The following is a 22,001-nucleotide window of genomic DNA, read 5'->3' as shown; positions in this document are numbered from 1 at the left end:
ATGCGCAGTAATTACTGCGAAAGCCAGAGTGATGAGGTGTAAACCATTATATTTATCGAGGTAAGGTGTCAGTTGGTGGCAACGTTTTCAGCTAGTTTGCTAGAAAGGCGAAATGGTAATTCAGCGGTAGCTACCGATACAGAAAGAACATCTCTTCCTAAATTCTGGAGCCACTTTTCTTTGTTTAAGCTAATGAGGGGAAGCACCGTTTTTGAGAATTTGTTTAGCAATGTTTGCAAGAACTGTGAATAATTGTTGGGCAGCAAGCTTTGTTTTAGAAGCGGGAATTGTATTTAACTGTGGGCCTGTATTTTTAAAGCTTATCACCTTGAAAACTTCATGTGGTGTTGTCAGGCTTTGAAAAGATGTTAGAATCAAAGAAAGATGGACGAGTGGAAACGGATCCATGATTGAATTCCAACTGCGCAACGGTACGAGTATAAGAGCGGATACAAACGAGCGCATTTTCATGATTAAATGTTTTATTAAAAAATTGGCTGGCGATTACTATACTCTCTAATGCGAAATTTGGGCGCAGCTGTTTCGCTGTTTTGACTGTGCAGAATATGTTGGAGCAAATGATTTCAGACAGACAAATATGTGTGGTTACGCAAAACTTTTATTGCTGCGGCTGAGGAAGCACATGCGCAGGTTGCCTCGCTCCTTGTTCAGACCTCACTCGGGGTTCTGGCGTCGGCGGTGTGCAGCCTCCGCTCTTGTAGCTCGTTTAGCGGCTGACAAAGCGCACGACCGGTTGCCTCACCCGCAGTTCAGTACTCACTCCTGATGGCTGCAGTGCGCTGAAGCAGCACTCACGTGGGTTCTCTCGACGGCAGCTATTGGCGGTGAGCGGGAACACAGGCGGCGCTACGAAGCGCACCTCCCTGACGTCAGCTTAGGGATTCTCGCATTTGTCGTCTGCTTCACTCAGGATCGCTCTCCCTGCTGTTTCTTTGCGCTCGGTCAACGTCTGATGCTTGTCCGCACCAGAATTGGCGTGTGGTAACTTTTTATCATAATAATAGGCTTAAAATCGTATACACTAGCTCATGGTGTCAATTAAAATATAGTTTTGGATACCGCTACGGGAGAAACATTGCCGGCGCCACCCCATTCCTTGCGAAGCTGGTCCTGTGCGGAGCGCGAAGAGTCGGAGCTAGGCGTCAGCTTCTCATGTAAGCATTCGAACAAAATGAACAGTCAGCTGCTAATAACCGACAACAGCGAAAATGGAAGACCAAAACAAATTCTAGGCCTTCAGGGCTGTCGGCTTTGGCAGAAGGCATCACGATTCCCGGTAATCTTATGTAAGGTAAAACAGTTTTTGCAACCTTGCCGAACGCTCGAACGCGTTTTTGTCATATCACTTAACGTTGTCAAGGCATGAAAGTTTGCCGACATGCACTATAGACTGCAAAAACTGTAGGTTGAGTTCCAAATAACCCAGTGTGTATATACGCGAGTGCTGATTCTATACCAGGCATCTAACCAGTATGGAGGTTTATTGAGCAAAACGAGTCACGTCTTCGTTAAATTTATAGTAACACAGATATGTTTGTTAAGACCTGGAAGGATATTTCGGAACATTTTGCACAGCCATATCTTCCCGATATTCGGATATGCGTTATAGGAAAACTGCACTCAAGAGGAGGAGGGGGAAACTTTGTTTAACAATTAAATCGATCTGGTTAGTGGGCCGGGTCCTCAGTCCAGGACAAGAGAGTAAAAGTAATTTTCTTCAAATCATAGAACGCCATCCCGACTAGAATAGGATTTGTTCTTCACGGTTTGAAGGATTGAAAAGCAATAAAGAGCTACTTGGAATTCTTCTTCGGTTTCGAGGCTTGTAATATATGCAGGTATACTATTTATTACGTTAGTTAGCGAGTATACCATGCCTTCAACACTGTAATCATGTCATCATTGTTCGAGTTGAGAGTCAGTTCGTTATGATAACGATATAATTACGATAGAAATTCGGAGCACAAAAGCCGCCTTCGAGTACTGTGGACCACGTTGTTTAGGGCGCGATCGCGGTGGCGTAGCACAAACTTTCTCATTGTATTTGCATGTGAATAAACAAAGCACGCTGCGGATATGCACCTTCTTGCACGCAGCCATAATGAAAGCCAATTTGTGAAGAAGGGAATGTATGCCATACAAAATGAAGGAAATATCCACACGACCTTTGTGAGGCTCCCAAACATCCCGAAACCTCCTAATAAGAAGTTCGTGACGGCGCAGAAAAATTAATGCGTTGAGCAGAACAAAAAGCAAGAAACATTAATCGGATACAAGACAACAACGAAAGAAACAGAAGAAAGCCGCTTTATTTCCTGCTGTGCGATGAGCGTGTAGAGGCCGCTGCTTGGTACGTAGTATTAGACTGTTGAGTCTTCATAGGAGCATCTCACAAATACTGCAGGGAAGCCTACGCATTTTGAATACTTATCGAGAAGCTCTGATCGCTGATCCTCGCGAATAAGCAAGAAAGGACGAGTTACACACGATCTTCTGACCGATACTCTGAAGAAAGTTGTTCTCTATCTCTTTGTGTGTTGCAAACTTGTTGGGGATACAGCTTCAAATTATTCAGATGCGTCAGAAGCTGGCAAAATAACTGAGTCGCTAGAAATACGCTTTTTAACGCACTACAGCAACGAAGCGGGCGATTTCTCGCCCAGGCACTGTTGCCCCTCACAAGCGGAGTGTAGCAGACGACAGCGGCGCGAAACCCTAAGCCGACGTAAGAGCCAGGGGGCGCCACTCAAAGATCTCACCGCCAATGGTGAGCCCCTGCGCCGGCGCGCGAAGTGCGTCTCAGGAAGGGACCGTGAACTGCGTATTAGAAAGCGAACGCCCATCATCGTCGTGCGCATGCTCCCCCGTAACGTTTTCGCCAAACGTCGCGCAGACGAGCGTCTCGTGCGGGCTCAGCATACTGTCTCCCCCCCCCCCCCCCCCCCCCCCCCGCACACTTCCGGAGAAGCATCTCGCTAAGCCGCCACGGCGAACCGCCATTTCTTCACAGTTTGGCGACAGTCTCATAATTGGCTTTCTTCCACTCTTCGATCTGGCCATCGTTCGCTTGGCTACAACGACGACGGCGACGCCGCTCAGCCCGAGAACGGGCGCCAAAGCGCTGCGTCCTAAATAACGTAAATATCGCGCCGCTGGCTCCGTCAGACTCATCCTGCTCTCCACAAACAGACGTCGTCCACGTCGCGCGGCTGAAACCATACGACTCGCAACCCATACTTTTACCCTGACAAGCCCCGAGACGGTGCTCCTACCGCCGGGGGGTTGTGTTACGGGGCATTAATTCAATTCCACGCAAAGAGGACGGCTAGCACATGTACTGTGCTAGCCGGGATCACCATCAAGAAGGAAGATGAAGAGGACGTTGACGGTGAAGCGCGTTCGTTCCCTGGCTTGCGCGGTGCTCTCTTCCACCGTGTTTTGTGATACCCAGCCTCTGAATGAGTATTCTAAATGCGCCATTGTACATATGGCTTTACCTGGTATTGACAAGGCGCTTTACCAGGTGTTGACAAGGCACTTCACGTGGTACTGCATACAAGTTAACAGAATGCACTGAACTCCTTATAAAAAACAACAAAAGAAGGGGGAATAAGGACAATACAATCTGGAAAATTTTGGTTGTAGGGGGGGGCGGGGGGGGGGGGGGGGTTCGACTACATGTGTTGCTCAGGAGTTCAGGAGCTCAGTGCTTTCAGCTAACTTGTATTCGTGAATTATGTGGTTATGGCCGCAATGTTAGGTGCGGTAGTTAAGTTGACAGTGATGTCAATGATGTGGTAGTATTTAGGCGAAGCTTATATGGATAGGGTTCTATGCATTGTTCATGTCCGCGAACAAAAGCTACCGAGGCTCCATGTGTCCTTTATGGCAAGCAGCCAGGCAGGTAGCAGGAATTTTGGCCGTTAGACAGACCAGGAAAGGCTATAGACTTCAAAACCCGATCGGAGCACCCCTGTGAAAGTCGACGCCGATCCTTCCGCAAATCGCTATCCGCTCCCACCCCTCCATTTTGTCGGCAAAGAAACCTCTCCTCATTGGAACGGCTTTCGAAAGGCTATCACGCGCGTCCTTTGAAACCAAGTGTAATTGCGGCAGGAAAGTACCAGAGCGAAGCAATTAACTCCGAAGTCCCTTTTCTCAGATGGGGGACTAAGCGGGTCTGTGTCAAGGTGCTAGCATGCGCCCATGACAACGCTCATGACTAGTACGGTCCACTACTTCGGTTTATCGGTGCTGTTGCGAACCTGGGTAGCGTGGTCGAAGTGGACAGTGGTGTGTGTCGTGCCGGGGCAGTCATGATGACGAAGTCGAGGAAGATGATCTTGGACAAACGTTTATTATAAAGCAAACGAGGTTAAGGGAAGGGGGTGTGGTCAGCCTGCTATGTCCAGGAGGCCGCGAGAGGACGCCGCCGTCACCACCCGATCGACCAGCATAGCTTGACCTTCACGGTCGGAGCTGGTCAGTAACCTCTTCCACTGCTCACTGGAAGGGGCGGGGGTCAGTCGAGGAGGTAGAGGTGGAGAGTGCGGGCATTCAATGACAACATGGAAAGTGTCTAGAGAGGTATTACATGGTTGACAGACCCGCCGCGGTGGCTCACTGGCTGCGACCTCGCGACCTCGCTGCTGAGCACGAGGTCGCAGGTTCGATTCCCGGTCGCGGCGGCCTCTTTTCTTTGGAGGCGAAAAGCAAAAACGCCCGTGTGTACGAGATTTCGGCGCACGTTAAAGATCCCCAGGTGGTCAAAATTAATCCGGAGCCCTCCACTACAGCGCGCCTCATCGCCTCCGTTGCGTCGGCGCGTTAAACCCTACAATCAAATCTACATGGTTGACAGGTTTCTGGGTAGAGCGTTGTAGCAATGGGGTGAAGTCATGTACACTTGTAATAAGTATCTGTTTGTAGCCGTCGCCAGGTGTATGCCTGGACGTGCGTGATGGAGGGAGGGAGGGAGGGGTGCGGTAGAGGATATTTGTAGCGGAGAGGCCTGTAGTGGGTGAGAATGGCTTCAGTGGTGGTCAGGGGGTCGGGGCTGATGTTCTCCGTGGCTGACAATTCGGATGGCTTGCCGAATGTGGTGGCGCGGTGTGGTGGCGCCATCTAGGTTGACTAACAGTAAGCGAGCCTCCGCTCCACACCAAGTTTAGCTAAAAGACCTGTTCATATGATGTCATTGCAAACGTCTTTCAAACACACGTTTTGACCTGAGAATCAAAATGTATGTTGAGTTGATCAATTTCGCAGTGATTAAAGCCTTATTCGCTTAAGAACAAGTGCTGGGGGCACCGTAGAAAACGAAATCTTTCACATAAAAGAAACTTGTATTTTGTCTTTATGCATGGCCCCTTTATGGTAAGTAGTTTCGAATTTTCTGAATCGAAAGTTCTGCAGCTTCGAAAGAAGCTGCAGAACTTTTGATTTCACTGGTGCGGGAATGCTAGTAATAAACCCTGGTCGCTTTGCCTGAAATTTGTTCCTCGTGAAGAGTTTAGCTATTGTTGACACTTACCGCGAACGCATTTGTTAACTCCGTAGGTCGAGGAATCCGGCGTCCCTGGCGCCCACATGGTACGCAAGATGGTCGACAGCACAAAAAAACAAGAAACGGGTCAAGCAATGCTCAAATTTACACGTAATTTCCCATTGTATCTCTGATAAGCGGAAGTGGTGAAGTTGGAAAGAAAGCGGGTAAAATTGTATCGGTTTGGGATGTGAACCCATGGCCTACAAAATGCGGTGCGGGCACGCTTTCCCAGCATCCTCAGAGCTCGGTGACTGTAGCTTCGACTAAGGAACGTGTGCAAAGGGCATGCCCTGAGGCCAGCACCAATAGTTAGATTATGGTAATCACACGTGTACCAAATAGGCGCGAAGGAAAGCACATTTTTCAGTAAATGTCATCTTTGCTTGATGATTCGAAAGCTGGTATGTGCCAACTTATAGAAACCAAGAGGAGAAGAGACGCAACTAAATAACAATACAGGCGGCCCTAGTGAATGAGCTGCGGCCTTCGACTGCTCTACTTTTTGCCGAACTTTGCTGATGCCTCATTGAGTAGTTTGAGCGTGAGAATTACAGAAGCAGCAGTCAGGGGAGTATCCAAGGGCGTTACCCCTGAATGTCCTCTTTGCTTGGAGATGCGAACCCGAGCATGTACCTCACTAAAGCAACCGAGAAAGTAAAAAAAACACGCAAAGAGAAAAGGATGGTAATAATAACGAAAGAACACGTTCGGCAATGGTATCTTAAAGGTATTGCAATCAGCATATATTATCAGAAGTGCATCAGTGTCCTAATGATATTTCTACAGTTACAGTCACTTTTACTTCGTGCTCTCAAAAGCTCAAGTTGAAAAAATCAGTGCCTATAATATTTTACAGCCTTACTCGTGGCAGTTTCTTCTTCAGTAAATATTGCAGACGATATTCCCGGAGTAAGTTCACGACTAGTTCGTAAAATATTCTTTGTATTTGACGCGGCACTATCGCGACAAAAAAAGAAAAAGAGCGAAAAAGCGTCCGTCGTTTCCTGTGTCATGACTGCCCAGGAAATTTGTTCGTAGCTTCTTTCCATTCATTCCTAAAAGGCACAGAGTCTCATTCACACTGGAATCGAAAGCGTCGCCTGGGGACTGCATGAATAGTGAATAAGAGGGAGACGTGGCAGCGCATCCATTTCTTCCGAGCAGAGCCATTTCGTGCGTTAAGACCTTCAGAAGAAAAGTAACTTGTAAAGCAGTAATACACAAATCGTTGAAGTTGTCTGGCTCAAGAAGCCGTAAGAGGAGCTCAGGAAAGCTTGAAAACGCAAATATTCGCCTGTTTTCCCATGCTGCCCGGTACACTTCGATCGTTGAGACGCATCTTCAAGCTTGTCATGAAAAGTCGCTGGGCGGAAGCCGGTGTCTTACGCCTCCTTTCACATTCCAACTTACTTCAAACTTTGTGTTTACTTTTTGTTCAGTATTCGAGCCGCTGAGTGAGCGTGTAAATAAGAAGGCAGGAGAAAAAGTTCAGATAGCAGCAAAAACGCGCGCACAGCCCTGTTGTGAGAACTCGAGTCATGCTGTATCGTTGAGGAAACACTGAGGGCCTTTGATCGCCTTCTGTGATATTGATGATAGGAACAACGTCAGAACGTTGCTTCACGGTGAGCGCCCGATAGTCCAATCGGCTCAGCGCGGCGGCAAGTGTGGTGTGCTGGGAAAATATTGGGCGCAGCGGCAGCGTACGTGCTACGTTCCGTGTTACGTGTTGCACTGCCGTCCCACAAAAGCGTAACAGCGGCCGAACTCCCAACCACACTAGACTAAGTTAAGTAGACCGTGATATAGACACTCCACGCGGTAGACGTCACTGGTGTTGAGAATACCGGATGTAAAGTCGCAAATTCCGTCAATACGCCATATTCCATAGTTTCATGGTGCTCATTCGTGCTAAAGAGCAAAGCGCCTTCGCGGCGTAGTTTCTTGATGGCGGGGCAAGATGATGCGTTCGATGTCGCCGCCTCTCGGGTCGGCTTCACCTACCAAGAAGTTGCTGAATATTTCCTAGGTGACTTGGCATCCACTGAAATACTATTTGATGATGATTTAGGACAACCTGGTGGAGTTTTATCCCAAATACCCGACACCAGTAGGGGGAGAGGAGTGTAGCACAGATTTTCGCATACTTTGTAGGGCGCATTTATAACCTAAAAAGACGAGACACTTTTTGGGGTATTCAGAGCCCTATGAATGTCCACAATTTATGTAGCTGTCGTGCTCGCGTAAGGGCCAACATGGAGTCTAATGGGGTGAAATCTGCTGGAACGACCAACCGTACCTACCGAGCAGGATGGCATTGCTGAACAATACTTGCAGATATGTTTCCCGTCGCTGCGTGTTTCGTGCAGCAATAACATAGCATGCTGTTTCAGGGATAGTGGTGTCGATTAGTCTTCCTTCCCAATACCAGGCACACAATGACAAGCCGGGTTGTTCCCGAGTTGCAAGCCGGGCTGTACGCCCTGGTATACCCTGCCGACACTAGTAATCGCTTTTTAACAGGGGAGCTGTTATGGCTCGCCGTGATATAGGGCGCGTAACACGTTAAAAATACCAAGAAGATGCCCAGCCTGCCCATGAGCACACGCCTGGCGGCGACCGCCGACCGGCCCCGGCACGTGCAGTGGCTTTAGCAAAAAAAAAAAGAAAAAAAAACAGAAATGGCGAAAATTTTGAGGAGTGGCCTTCGTTGCCCAGCAACCCAACAACGCCACAGCTCGCGGAACACCTGCTCTAGGAACGCCGCTGATGCGTCGTGCACGTACGCGCTACCGCCGCGCCCCAGCTGGCATGAGGAACACGACGATATCGATACATAGGATGATGACCACTACTAACGCAATGCAAAGCGATCCCGTAAATAAACAATTTCAAACTTGTTCATATGCGTGTTGATGTGTCCTTCAGTGCTCACGTAGAAAGAGATCTTGCAGCTTTGCCACGGTTCAAGCCTTGCGCGACATAGTGCAAGCTTCGCCAGTTTTTCTCCTCACCTGCCTCCGCGCTGGGAAGAATAGGAGTATACGGCTATCTGCTTTTCCCTAGTTGTGAGGCCATCGAAGGATTATCTCGCTGCCCTGTACAGCTGAGAAGGGCGTATGGTGAAACGGCTGTGTGCCGAAATGCGCGAACTTATGAGCGAGCAGGCAATCTGAGGGTGAATCAGCGGCAGCTTCTCATTATAGAGGAAGTGTTATTTTATACTCGCACATGTGAATTTCTTCCACCTGAAGCAGCATGGCTTCCGGAAAGGTCATTCGTGTGATACACAACTCGCTCTTTTCTTCCATGACATTCACTCAAGCTTCGATCGCAACATCCCTACTGACGCAATTTTTATTGATTTCCACAAAGCCTTCGACAAAGTTCCCCATGCTCGCCTACTGATGAAATTATTGTCCCTTAACCTCCACCCATGTGTCGTTAACTGGATTTAAAATTTTCTAATTGGGCGACAGCAGTTCGTCTACGCTAATTCTTACTCGTCATCTTTAGCCCCGGTTATCTCAGGCGTACCACAAGGTACGGTCCAGGGACCACTTCTCTTTTAGGTATACATTAACGATTTGTCTTGGAACATTTTCTCTTGTATTCGTTTATTTGCGGACGATTGTGTTATTTATCGTCAAATCAACAACAGTTGTGATACTTCCGCTCTTTAAAATGACCTTAATTGCATACAACAAGGTGTAATACCTGGCTGATGTCCCTCAATGTCTCTAAAACTAAGCTAATGTGCTTGCAGCGTCGCCGTGATTACGTCCTTCCGAAATATAGTATTAATAATATTCTTATCGACAGTACCAATTCAGTAAAATATCTTAGCATCCATATCTCATTTGATTTAAGTTGGTCCACTCACATTATTACCATAGCCAATTCCGCTAAATGGGTGCTTGGATATTTTCGCCGAAATCTTCCCTTGACGTCTCCTTCTGCTAGACTACTCGCTTACACAACTTTTTTCCGACACAAGCTTGAGTATGCTACTGCCGTATTTGATCCACACCAAATTAACTTAATCAATGTTCTTGAATCTGTACAAAATCGCGCATAAGGTTTACACTTTCCTAGTACTCTTGTGGTTCCAGCATTTCCGCCATCAAAACCCAGCTTAACCTTCCCACACTTGTTTCCCGCCGTAGAGTATCACGTCTTTGTCTTTATCATAAGTTTTTTTATTGATTGATTGTAGGGTTTTAACGCACCGACGCAGCGCAGGCGATGTGGCACGCCGCAGTGGAGGGCTCCGGATTAATTTTGACCACCTGGGGATCTTTAATGTGCGCCGAAATCTCGTACACACGGGTGTTTTTGCTTTTCGCCTCCATCAGAAAAACGGCCGCTAAAGCCGGGAATCCAAACCGCGACCTCGTGCTCAGCAGCGCAACGCCTTAGCCACTGAGCCACCGCGGCGGGTATCATCATAAGTTTTTTCATTCTTTGCCCATAGAAAACCAGCTCACCAAGAGAGCCCACCGCATTTCTCCCACCACACATCTTAATGCAGTGTATCCTGAGCATGCCCGAACCACTACTTTTCAGCAATCGTTTTTTCTGCGCCTGCTCGTCAGTGGAATGACTTGCCTGCTGGACTGCCATTACCATGAATTCGCAGTGTTTTAAGCGGACTATTGAAGCACGCCCATAAGAGTTCGTCACATTGTCATGTACCATATGCCGCATGTACGCCCACCCCTTATGTAAGACCCCAAGTCTGGGCCCTTGAGGAACCAATAAATAAATAAATAAGTGTCTGTTTTGTTTGCACCATCTGATTCAAACAACACAGCGCCAGTCTGGTTGGTGCACTATACCTGCTAGCCACCTTGGGCAGTTGGCGCCGCATCTGGGACCGGCTCTCATCATTTTTATTCTGTCGCTGCCGATCATCGCTATAAAGGAACTTGTAATTACGAGCGCTGCCACTGTTTCCTTCTGCTGAATGACCATCGGTTATCTTTGTCGGCGAAGGTGCGTAGATTTTCGTCAAACACATGATGGCAAGTGACTGCATAGGGCGTTTCAGTATGCTGGGATTGTCGCTTTGACAGTACATAAGGTCGATGTTTTCCTGCAGCCATCACAGTTGGCGGCGCATCTGGGACCGGCTCTCATCGTTTTTATTCTGTCGCTGTAGGTGAGCGTGATTCGTAGCTCTCAGATACTTTTTTTACCGTGCGGCCAACAGCAAACTTCAGCGTATCAGTGTTCTTTTCTTTCCCAGTGCAATGGCTTCCGAACAATGTGCTCACTGTTGTGATTCTGTATTCGAGGATTGCCGATATATGAAATGCTGCCACTGCGGGTCACTATGTCACCATGGGTCAGAGTGCTCGGGTGTTGCAGAGGCAACCTTCGGTTCTATGGGGCCAAACAGACGTGAGAAATGGCGATGCAGGGTATGCCGATCGGGTAATTCTTGCCAGACGGATCCGGGCTTAGCTTCTCAACTTGAAGCCATTAATGAAAAGCTTACGAAATTGGATGCTGTCATAGAGATGCTGGAATCCTTGTCTCAGGTCATGCTTGGCTTCAAGCCAGAGATTAGTGCAGTGAAGGCAATTGTGCACGAAGTCCAGACTTCAGTGTCGCGCTGTCGCACTGTCACACTGTCGCAGAAATATGACGGTCTTGCTGCAGAATGTGATGCGCGGCAGGCAGTTGTAGCCGAGTTCGTCCAAGGTGATGAACCTTCAGGTTCAGGTCTCTGAGCAATCATTGGCTATCCAGGAACTGCAATGAGAACTAAATGACCCGCAACAATATAGTAGATCTGCCAATCTGGAGATACATGGTTTGCCATGTACCCCTAATGAGGACCTTGCGACCACTGTCTCAGACCTTGCAGTTCAGCTTGAAATCGCCCCGTTCAGTGCGACTCAAGTAGTTCCTGTTCACCGCTTGCCTGTGCGTAATGCCAGACCCGCACCAACGCTTGTTAAGTTCAGATCAATGGCTGTGTGGGAGGAGTGACTGGCTGCACGGACTAAGCTGCGGCACTTAACACAAACGGACAAGCTTCGACAAGCTTCGCCGCTCCCTACTTTAGGGAGAACCGCACAAACGCCAAAAGGGAGCTCTTCTGGATGACACGAAACGGGGCCAGGGAAACAAACTATAAGTTTGTCTGGGTGAAGGAAAAAGTGGCTGCGTATCTGCTCCTTCCGTTGCAAATGCCGTCAAAAGACGATAGTCTCTATCGGCTTTTGCGAAGTAAATGCGTCCCTTCGCTTTCTCGTCCACCTCTCATGTTGTTCCTCTTGCGTCGCGCTCCTCCGAAGGTAAACGCGCCAAAGGTTTGCTTAAATCATTTTAAATTTCCCGCGTTCCACTGCTCCAAACCGGGTGTCTCGATGCGGACGCTGCCGTACGGCGAAGACACGCGTTAATCGAGGCGCCTTACTCGAACGTTTATAGATCCGCGTTTCCCTACTCCACGTGCGTTGCAAGCAGAACGTGGAACCTATCTAGTGGAACCTTCCGTAGCTGTTGGCGGTTTATTTCTTAAAATCGCGTCAGAAGCTATAGTGGCGCGGGCGACAGCAGGAGACGGAAGGAGTGAATTCTTTTTCTGCAGTTGATGAAGTATTTAATTTCGCAAAAGTCAAGCTTGTTTGATTTTTTTATAAAGGAACACAGCAAATATCACTTCTGTATTGATTGGTTGTCTCATATTTGCGTAATGTCTTGTTCTTCTTCAACAATGTTGACAACTATGAACATTACACCGGACCTAGACGGGTAGATTTAGCTGTGACTATATAAGACTATAGCGCAGGCATTATTTTGCTTTGGCCGGGTGGCTGAATCGAGTCACAGACGGACAGACAGACATACAGACAGACCAAAATTTCTGTGTTTAAGTAGCCCAAGAAAGACTATCGTCTTTAAAAGGATGTTGACCAGTGTGTTCGCATAGCAACCGCTTCTGACCTGATGCTTGTGGACTAGTGACGTGCTCTGTGTTCTTTTCTTTTTCTTTGACCGCATTCCTGTAAACCGTTTTCGACATTTAGTTTAGGGGCGTTCTTTCCTCGCGCAACGATTTCGTTACAACTGCGTGTTGTTTCACTATTGTTCGTGTTAATTTAAGGAGACTGGGTTGAATTTTGTGCACATGTGAGTGTTATTCGTGACTTGGCCGACGCTTTTGTGCTGACTGAAATTAACGTTCCTGAAGAGCTTACGAACAAATGTTTCTTTATGGCTACCATGAACATTTTTTCCAGTCACAAGGATAGACGGGGCGGTGGTATTGTGGCTGGCTTCGCTTTAACAACTGCCGAATCATTGGCCATTCGCATCTGTAATCAATCTTTTCAGGTTACCTGCATGCTGTTTACCGGCCTCCGCACCTAAACGCTAAACGGTTTGTGGAAGAACTGCGCATGCTTTTTTTCCGCGTGGGCATATATGCATGATAGGCGGCATTAATATTGACCTAATTAAAAACCGAAAACCCCTTGTTGTGGAACATTTAAACACGCTTGCGGGTGCTGGTATCGAGGCAATGATAAGTTGTCTTGCACGTTTAGAGTATCTTGGATCATCTTTGGTGTCATCGTGCTCGGATCATGTAAATGTTCGTGTTAAAAACGATGACATCATTCCTTTTGTTGTAGAGCAAAAGTTGTCACTTCTTCGTAGGGTGTCGGTTTTTTTCCCGTTGAACGCAATCAGTGCAACACAATAGGGCAGGATCACAAATTGAAATTATTGACAATTGCAAGCTTGACTTGTTCCTCACAGAATATGACTGGAAAGCGTTGCTGTTAGAAGTTCGGGAATGTCGCGCCTATGATTCCTTCGTAACGATCTATGGGTAAATGGTAAACTCATGCAAGAAATGTACTGTTAAAACAGAGAAACGCTGACTATCCTTGGATGAATGGCAACATCGTTTCAGCTATTGCAGGAAAAGGAGTCGGCTTGGGTATTGTGTCGACGCTCCTCTAACAATGAAAAATTGCATGTAGCTTACAAAATTGCCCACAATGGGGTTACTGCTTTAATTAGGTCTGAAAAGTGGCAGCACGTCCATCGCAGGTTTTCAGAATCCCGGTCTAATCCGGGTAAAATCTGGTTCGTTATAAATCAGCTTGGAGGCCACCCATCAAAACGCACGCATGAAATCAGGGCTAGAAATTTTGGTGCGCCTTCTATAACGTTAGCGGACCAAATCAATACTCATTTCGTCTCGGCTGCTGGCAACTGTTCCCCAGTTGGTTGTGCTCCATTTAAAGTGGGTTATGTACCTAACTCTGCCCTTCTGCCTTAGTGTACAGAAGAAGGCATTGGTTACATTTTATTTAGTATGAAATGACGGGAATGGGCTGGTCTTGATGGAATTACTGTTGATGTTTTCTGCAGGAACTTTGGTAGATTGCATTGCATTTTATTGGTGATTGTCAACAATGTCATTGTAACACAGTCATTTCCGCCAAAGTTAAAAGAAGCTCTTGTATTTACGCTCTACAAGGACGAGGAACGCAACTCGGTATCGAACTATCGAACTATATTTATAATTTCATGCATTGCCTTGTTAATTGACAAACATGTATACTTCACCATGCTCAGCTTCCTCGAGCAACATAACGTTTTATCACCAGCACAGTATGGTTTCATCACAGGGCGGGGCGCTCAGTTGGCATTGGAAGATCTGTCCGATCACTTTAGCAGTAGAATTGATAGCAACGAGTTTGCCTGCAGTTTATTTTTAGATGTTTTGAAAGCGTTCGATTAGATCAGTCATGAAGTTCTCCTTTGTAAACTGTGCGACTATGGCTTTCGAGGCCCTTTCATGCTGTTTTTCAGAAACTATTTGGGTGACCGTACCCATATCGTTGCAATAGGGAGAATTAAAAGCAAAAACGCTAAACTTATGAGAGATGTCCCACAAGGTTCTATTTTGGACCCCCTTTTTTTAATCTTGACGTTAACGATTTCTCCGATGCCGTCCAACACAGCTGTGTCTTTCAGTATGCAGACGATACGTTATTAGTCTCGTGTCACTGCGACAATGGTCGGGCAGTTTCTTTGTTGAGGACTGATGCTGATAATGCAATGAAATGGTTTTGCAACAATTTTATTTTGGTCAACACTGCAAAAACAAGACTAGTATGCTTACACAATCCGTTAAAGCCTATTACTACCTTCATTCGTTTTATCTGAATTTTCCTCAGTGTAGTAATAACTGTACCTGCCCTCCGATTAAGTACCACCAAAATGTTAAATATTTAGGTGTCCTCTTTGACTCAAACATGTCCTGAAACAGTGACATGGCGCACATTTGTGGGCACATTAGCAAAATATCTTGCTTCCTTTTTTCCCTAAAGGTTCTGTGTCCGATCAATGTTAGAAGGCTAATAGCGCAAGTCCTGGCATACCGTGTACGCACGTTACGGCATATGTTGTTCTTATTTTTGTACTGCTTTCTGGCGTAACAAGATTCATGGTATGTTGAAAGGAATCCTTCGGTCAATTCTGTATGGTATGCAAATGGGCGAAAAGCAAAGTCTATTTGCTCGTTCGCGAATGCGAATGCACTCCTTTGATTCATTGTGGTGACTGTTCTAAAATATCGGTACACGTAAGAATTCAGTCACGCATACTCTCCTGCTCGTGGCCTGCACCCACGTGATGGTTTTGTTATACCGCGTGTTCACACTCATTTTGGGTAACATGCTGGTTCGTCCTACGTACCGCGTACTTTGAACTAGTTGCCTGATGTCTTTTATTCTGACATTAGCCGCAAGCAAATTAAGTCGTAGCTTCTTCAAATGCTTACCTAAGTTCTCTTTCTCTCCCTTCCTCTCTATCATTCTTTTTTCGTCTGAATGCTATTACTTTTTGTTTCCTAGATGTTCCTCAGCTGCCGTGCTCGGCCCCACAAGCCCACATCGTGGCTTAGCCAGGCCCGTATTGCACACTGAATTATGAAGAATAAATTATTATTATTATTATTATTATTATTATTATTGTTATTATTATTATTATTAGGCGCCACAAGATTGCGCCTAGCAAGGATTGCTGTGTTCTATGCTCTTGGGGTTTTTACGGTAAGCAAAAGTTTTCCCGCTGCATTGCCTGTAAGAAACGCGTGCACACGAAGTGTGTTCTATGACCGGCCGCTGAGCTTCAGCTCCTGAGATCTGGTGCACGACCGTGCTAGTGAAATATCTGTGAAACGGTTGAGGTGGAGGCTAGGCCTAGTGGAGCCAGCGATGACATCGGCCCGTCCGAAGCAGGGCTTCTTCCCCTGATCCCTTCGTCGAGACTCGCCGGCAGTCGTCAAGAAGGCCCTGGCGCCCCCGCCCCAACCGGGTTCACTGGCTGTTTATAGGATGTGCTATTCAAGCAAATAAATTTCAGGGAAAATAAACTCGCCGGAACTAATTGTCATACGTAAGAACATGAAACTATCAAGTATGACAGATCAGATTAAATTGGCCGAGCTGTCGAAACTGATTAAAAGAAGTTAAACGAACGACAGTGGAGCATATAATATAGCAGTCATCGAGCATACGGTGCAAACAGGGGGAAGATTGAAGACAAGTAAGAGAAATCTTGCCATCGGCAAATACAGAGTTTGCGCACTCATAGACGAGCGGGGTAACATTATGCGCAACTGGACGAGATAATAAAGGCAGCAGAACGATTCTACACCACGCTGTATGCCAGCGACGTTAGACTAGAGGAAACTACTGAGAGTACAAGCTCTACTTGCGATGTCCCACTTGTAACTAAAGGGGAGGTAGCAAAAATTGAGTTGAATTTGCGCGGTTCGGTAATGTTCGCGAAAGAGAGATCACACACACACACACAACTACAAAGAAAGAAAGATGCATTTATTCACAGACACATATTTGTGTTGTCGTTGTACTTGATTGCTAGAGCGGATCTCAGCTTTGAAATTTCGTGTCAGTACTCCTTTAAGCGGGTGCATTAGCCCTTCTCACGCCCGATTCCTGGCCAAGCCCCCACGTGGGTATGTGCCATGTCAGCGGCCAGGCAGCGCGCGCCCATCTCCCCCCGTTGCCAAGGAAGACGAGGAGATTCCTGGCCAATCCCCCACGTGGGTATGTGCCATGTCAGCGGCCAGGCTGCGCGCGCCCATCTCCACGTGCGTGGACATCGCCGGTGGACGCAGGTTCAGGGTCGCTTAAGAAGTGCATTGCACTTAAAGCTTTCAAAGGCATGAAAAGAGGAAAACCTGCAGGTGACGATGGCATAACCGTACATCGTTTGAAGGAGGGAGGAGATGTTGTACTGGAAAAGCTTGCTGACTATTGTCAAGTTCTTGAAGACTGAAAAAGTGCCCACAGCCTTGAAAACAGCCAACATTATTCTGATTCATAAGAAGGGAGACCCCAAGGACCTCAAGAATGGCAGACCCATCACCCTACTCTCAGTTGTTTCCAAGCTATCTACCAAAGTTATGGTTAGCCGCGTAGGTGACAGCATGGATTGCCAACAACCAGAGAGCAGGGTGGGTATAGGAAAGGGTACTCGACCATGGACCTCATCCATGTTGTCAATCATGTGATAAAAAAATCCGCAGAATACACTAAACCTTTTTGCATGGCATTTGTAGACTATGAGGAAGCGTTTGATTCCGCACTCACTGCAGCCGTGCTAGAAGCACTAAAAGACCAGGGAATAGCGGAAACCTACGTACGACCTTTAGAAGACATATATAAGGGATGGACAGGCAGGAGAACCCTGCACAAGCAAAGCGATAAGTTTCTGATCTGAAAGGGAGTAAGACAGGGAGACACCAGCTTGCTAAAACTATTCACGGCATGTCTGGAGGGGGTATTTACAAAGCTTGAGCGGTAAATAATAAGGAAAAACAGGGAATACTTGAGTCGAGCCATTTGAGGATTGCAGACGACATAGTCTTGCTGAGTGAGAATGCAGAACACCTGCAAACAATGCTTAAGGAACTACATCAGAAAGCACGGCCATGAGGCTAAAAATAACTATGAATAAATTTATAGTAATGAGGAATAAGCATGCCAGAAACGTCCTCTTCAGCTTTGGAAACAAAATGCTAGAACAAGTAAAAGAATATAACTACCTCGGACAGATGGTGAGTGCTGACACCGACCACGAGACAGAAATGCGGCGCAGAATAGGTATTGGTTTGGGAGCACTCGGCAGGAACTCCCAAATAATAAGAAGTAAGCTACCTCTGCCACTAAAAAAAATCACCCAGTGCATACTACCGGTTATGACATACGCAGCTGAAACGTGGCGCCTTGCTAAACAACTAGAAAGCAAACTTAGGTCGGTTTAACGAGCCATGGAACGAATAATGTTAGCAGTAACCCTCAGGGACAGGAAACGAGCTACCCGGTTCAGAGAACAAAGTAGAGTAGAAGATATCATAGTTCAAATAAAGAAAAAGAAATCTACTTGGGCTGGCCATGTTGTGAGAGAAACCCACAGCTGGTGTACCATTAGGGTAACAAAGTGGCTACCAAGAGGAAGGTCTAGAAGAAGGGGAAGGCCAACAACACGATGGAGGGATGAAATACGGAACTTCGGGGGTAAACAGTGGACTCGATTAGGGCAGGACAGGAGCGGTTAGAGGTCAGTGGGAGAGGCCTTCGTCCTGCAGTGGACCTGACTAGGTTGATGATGATTATGATGATGATGAGTGTGCGGCTGGTTGTGTGGACGTTTATCTGCAACGACGTCGTCGTTTCCTTCCTTACGTTATTTCATCCCGCATTAGCAGCTAAGTTGACATAGCAGCCTTGGAAAAGTTAACAAACTATAAAATGTGAGGTTCAGGCTTACCAGTGAATAAGCTGGGATCGGGATGTCGAGGTCGGCGGCAGCGCCGCAGCGGGCGCCAGCCACTGCAGTGAATCCGGATTGAAGGAGGTTCCCAAGCGATGTTTTACTCGAGCGTTTCTTATCCATCGCTTGGAAACCTCCTTCAATCCGTACGTCGCACAGGCCCGATTGCACGTTGTTCGGCGAGTTACCTGAATCTGAGAACAAACTTGGATTAAATAAAGAAAAATAAATCGACTTGAGCTGGCCACGTAGTGGGACGACCCGAGAACCGGTGGACAACCAAGGTAACAGAAGGGACACCAAAACACAGGTCTAGAGGAAGGAAAAAGCCATTAATCCAATGGAGGGATGAAATAACGAAATTCCGGGGTCAACTGTGGAGCCGATCACCGCCGGACAGGCGCCGTTGGAGGTCAATGCGAGAGGCCCTCGTCTTGCAGTGGACCTGAGCAGGTTGATGATGATGATGATAATGATGATGAACGAGTTGTTCTCGTAAATTTCTTGGAAACACATATATGAAAAGGCTTTGGTCTGCTTTAGTGATTACTGAGGGTCTTGGATTTCAGCCGAAACACATATTCGCCATAACAAAACGTCCGGCTGAAGCCGCGACTACATCTTTTCGAGAGGTAATTCCTGTGTTCGACCAGGCACGTAGTAGCAAAGCGCGGCTGCGGATTTAAGGCGTACGTCCAGTACAATCTGCAGTACAAGATCCACGCGAAATACAAGATCAATGAACGGGATTCAAATTCGAGTTCTCCGCGGTACGTTGAGACACCCAGTTTACCGCTACGTATCAGTATACCTTACGAGCATGCGCGCAGTAAGAGTGTCATTTGAAAGTGCAGGAATCGAAAGTCGTTAAGCTAAGGGGTGTGCATGGTGTGTTTCTTGTATATGATGTTTTATATCACGCAATGTCACAGGGAAGCTAAGAGCCTTCGCAGAGCGGCCGCAATTTTCTTACCGTAATACCAGCTCGGGGCAGGCGAACGGAATTACCGCAATGTATGGCGCTAAAAATGTCGTCTTTGTCCTTTATTTTTATTGAGCTAACACGCTAAATGTCTACCATCTGATCGTGCTCTTTGCACTGGATAAATGTTTGATGTTGACTTCGTCACAAACCATACTTTCCCTGCTGCCTGCTGCTCTTGTAAGCCCGGAAAGGCGAACAAAATGCTATGTATTCGTCGTCGCAGCATAAAATCTGTCTACCGGTGCACACGGCGAATGGAGGGGTAATCTAGAATCCTTCCTGTGCACAACCGAGAAAGTGTGGATGCAGTCTTGAGCACTAACGCCGTTGGCCTTCACCGTCACTGTTGCGTATAATAGGCATTCCTTGGTGATCCAGGTCATACCAGAGGATTAGCGTAACCACACTGTGCTTGCGAATGGGCGAGGAACACAAACAAGAAAAAAAATTCGCGGTGTATCCGCTTGCTTCGCTGCAAAGGTCGTCGAAAGACGACAGTGGTCGGCAGCCCCCTCTCCTCTTCGTAACTCCCTGTCCCCTCCCCCTATCCTATTCCGCTCCACTCTAAAGAGCGCAGCAGAGGGCTTTGCTCAATTCTATACGATTTTTCCTTGTTCGTCCTGCTCGGCGCCGTCTGTCGCGGCAGCGCGCGCCTTTTCCGTTTTTGTTGCTATTTGTTCTACTCGCGATAGCATGAGCCGATATATTTGTCTTAAATGTTTGCTAACATCTCGCCTATCGTCTGTACCGTTAAACGCATTTTTTTAAAGACAGTAGTTTTCTCTGGGCTACTCGAACGCGAAAACTTGTCTGTCTGTCTGTCTGTCTGTCTGTCTGTCTGTCTGTCTGTCTGTCTGTCTGTCTGTCTGTCTGTCTGTCTGTCTGTCACTCTATTTCGCCCCCTCCCCCCAGCCAAAAAGAGAATGCTCGTACATAAAGTGTATACAATCAGGACGGTTCAAATTTACGGAAACTGCTGGCATAGCTAGTGCGAGTTCTTATTATTGAGCTCAAAGGAAACCTCGGTAGTATTTGGGGAAAACAAAAGTACATAAGCCACCGTACTAGCATTGTTTACTTACGAATACACGTTGGAATGCTTTTTGCGAAAGCAAATAAAAATTTGTTTGCGTACCTGCTTCACTTCGCCGCAAATTTCTTCTGAACCTCAACAAAAATTTTCAAGGGAAAATCAACGCATCTTTTTTTATCAGTTATTGTGTCGCATGGCTCCTAGCCAGTTTATTTAAGACTACTGTGCATCCCGAAAGGGCCTTTTTTGTGGTTACGTTCTCTTTAATAACTACGGTGCGCTACTACTCCACTAATTCATTATCCCTGCTGCTTGAAGACCAGACGATTCAAGTTAGGACTATGAGAGACGGAGTAATACTCCACGTGGCTTAATCAAGAAAGACACAGCTGCACTCAAAAATATTATTTTTTTGTGTCCATTACCTACCAAAGCCAGGGACCGTAAAGGAGGTCAAATGACCGCAGAATTAAACTCGCCTACGGAACGCTGTCGGCAGTGGCAGCGGGAACGATCGACGTGCGATAAGGCAATGAACTCCATATCTAGTTAGATTTGCGAAGATTTCTGGAGCTTTTAATATCATCACTGCTTACACAGTGAAAAAGCACATTCTTCCGAGGCGAGAACACGAAAGCGTTTACTTTGGTAAGTTCGTCGACAAGTCTTTTTGTCGATGTCGGCACTGAGCATAAAACCTCGAAATAGCACGCCCTGCAGCTGTTGGTACTGCAGAATCACTGTTCACGGTCTTGCGACACTGCCACCACAGAAGATGAATGCAAACTGAGGATGCGGGCGAGATGTATTCTGCACGCGCTTTTTCGTGTTATATCTCGCTTCACTAAGGCGCTTTTGAATGCGCCGCAGACAGTGGACACTTAGCGTGCGCCGACGGTGGTGAGTTTTGCGAATACATTTTGCGAACGCCAGACGGGTGCTCTCTTACGCCAACTAAGCCCAGCAGCGCTTTCGCGTTAAAACGGAAACGTGGCAGCAGTACTCTCAAAGTTTGTATCAGTCATGGGTCACCTACACAGAAAAACAGGTCGAGGGCACGTCGAGGAAAAGTAAAACACAATGAGACAATGCAGCGTTTTTCGCTGTCTTTAGGCACCGTTACTCGACGCAGAATGTAGAAGCAAAACAAGCATATATATTTTGTTGGTGTGTATGTAGTGACAATGTGGAATGCATAATTACGTAGGGCTTTCATATTTCTGGGGTCGGGTAGCAACCAGTCTTGCCGGCGAGAACACCGCATAATTTGTGGACTGAGCTGTATAGGAGCTCTCGCACAAGTTGGTCAAAGCCCAGTTTGCGCCGGCGAACGCATGACTAATACGCACGAGTGAGCAAGCAAGCAAGCAAGAGGGGAAAAGAAAAGAGGCGGAGGCGTCAGTGTATACATAAAAGGCACCATTAGTTTCATGGGCATTGGAGAATTTTCGGAAATTGTCAATGATTTTGAATGCTTAACTTTTCACGTGCGGAAAATGACTGTGTGTAATCTATAGACCTCCTACGGGTAACAAAAGAACATTTTACACCTTCTTGGAGCGATTACTGACATATGCTTGTTC

This window comes from Haemaphysalis longicornis, unplaced genomic scaffold (genome assembly GCF_048455015.1).
Source record: "Haemaphysalis longicornis isolate Haplotype H1 unplaced genomic scaffold, Haemaphysalis longicornis Haplotype H1 scaffold_2, whole genome shotgun sequence".
NCBI classification, from domain to species: domain Eukaryota; kingdom Metazoa; phylum Arthropoda; class Arachnida; order Ixodida; family Ixodidae; genus Haemaphysalis; species Haemaphysalis longicornis.
The sequence above is the reverse complement of the archived record's forward strand: the minus strand, read 5'-3'. Positions refer to the sequence as shown.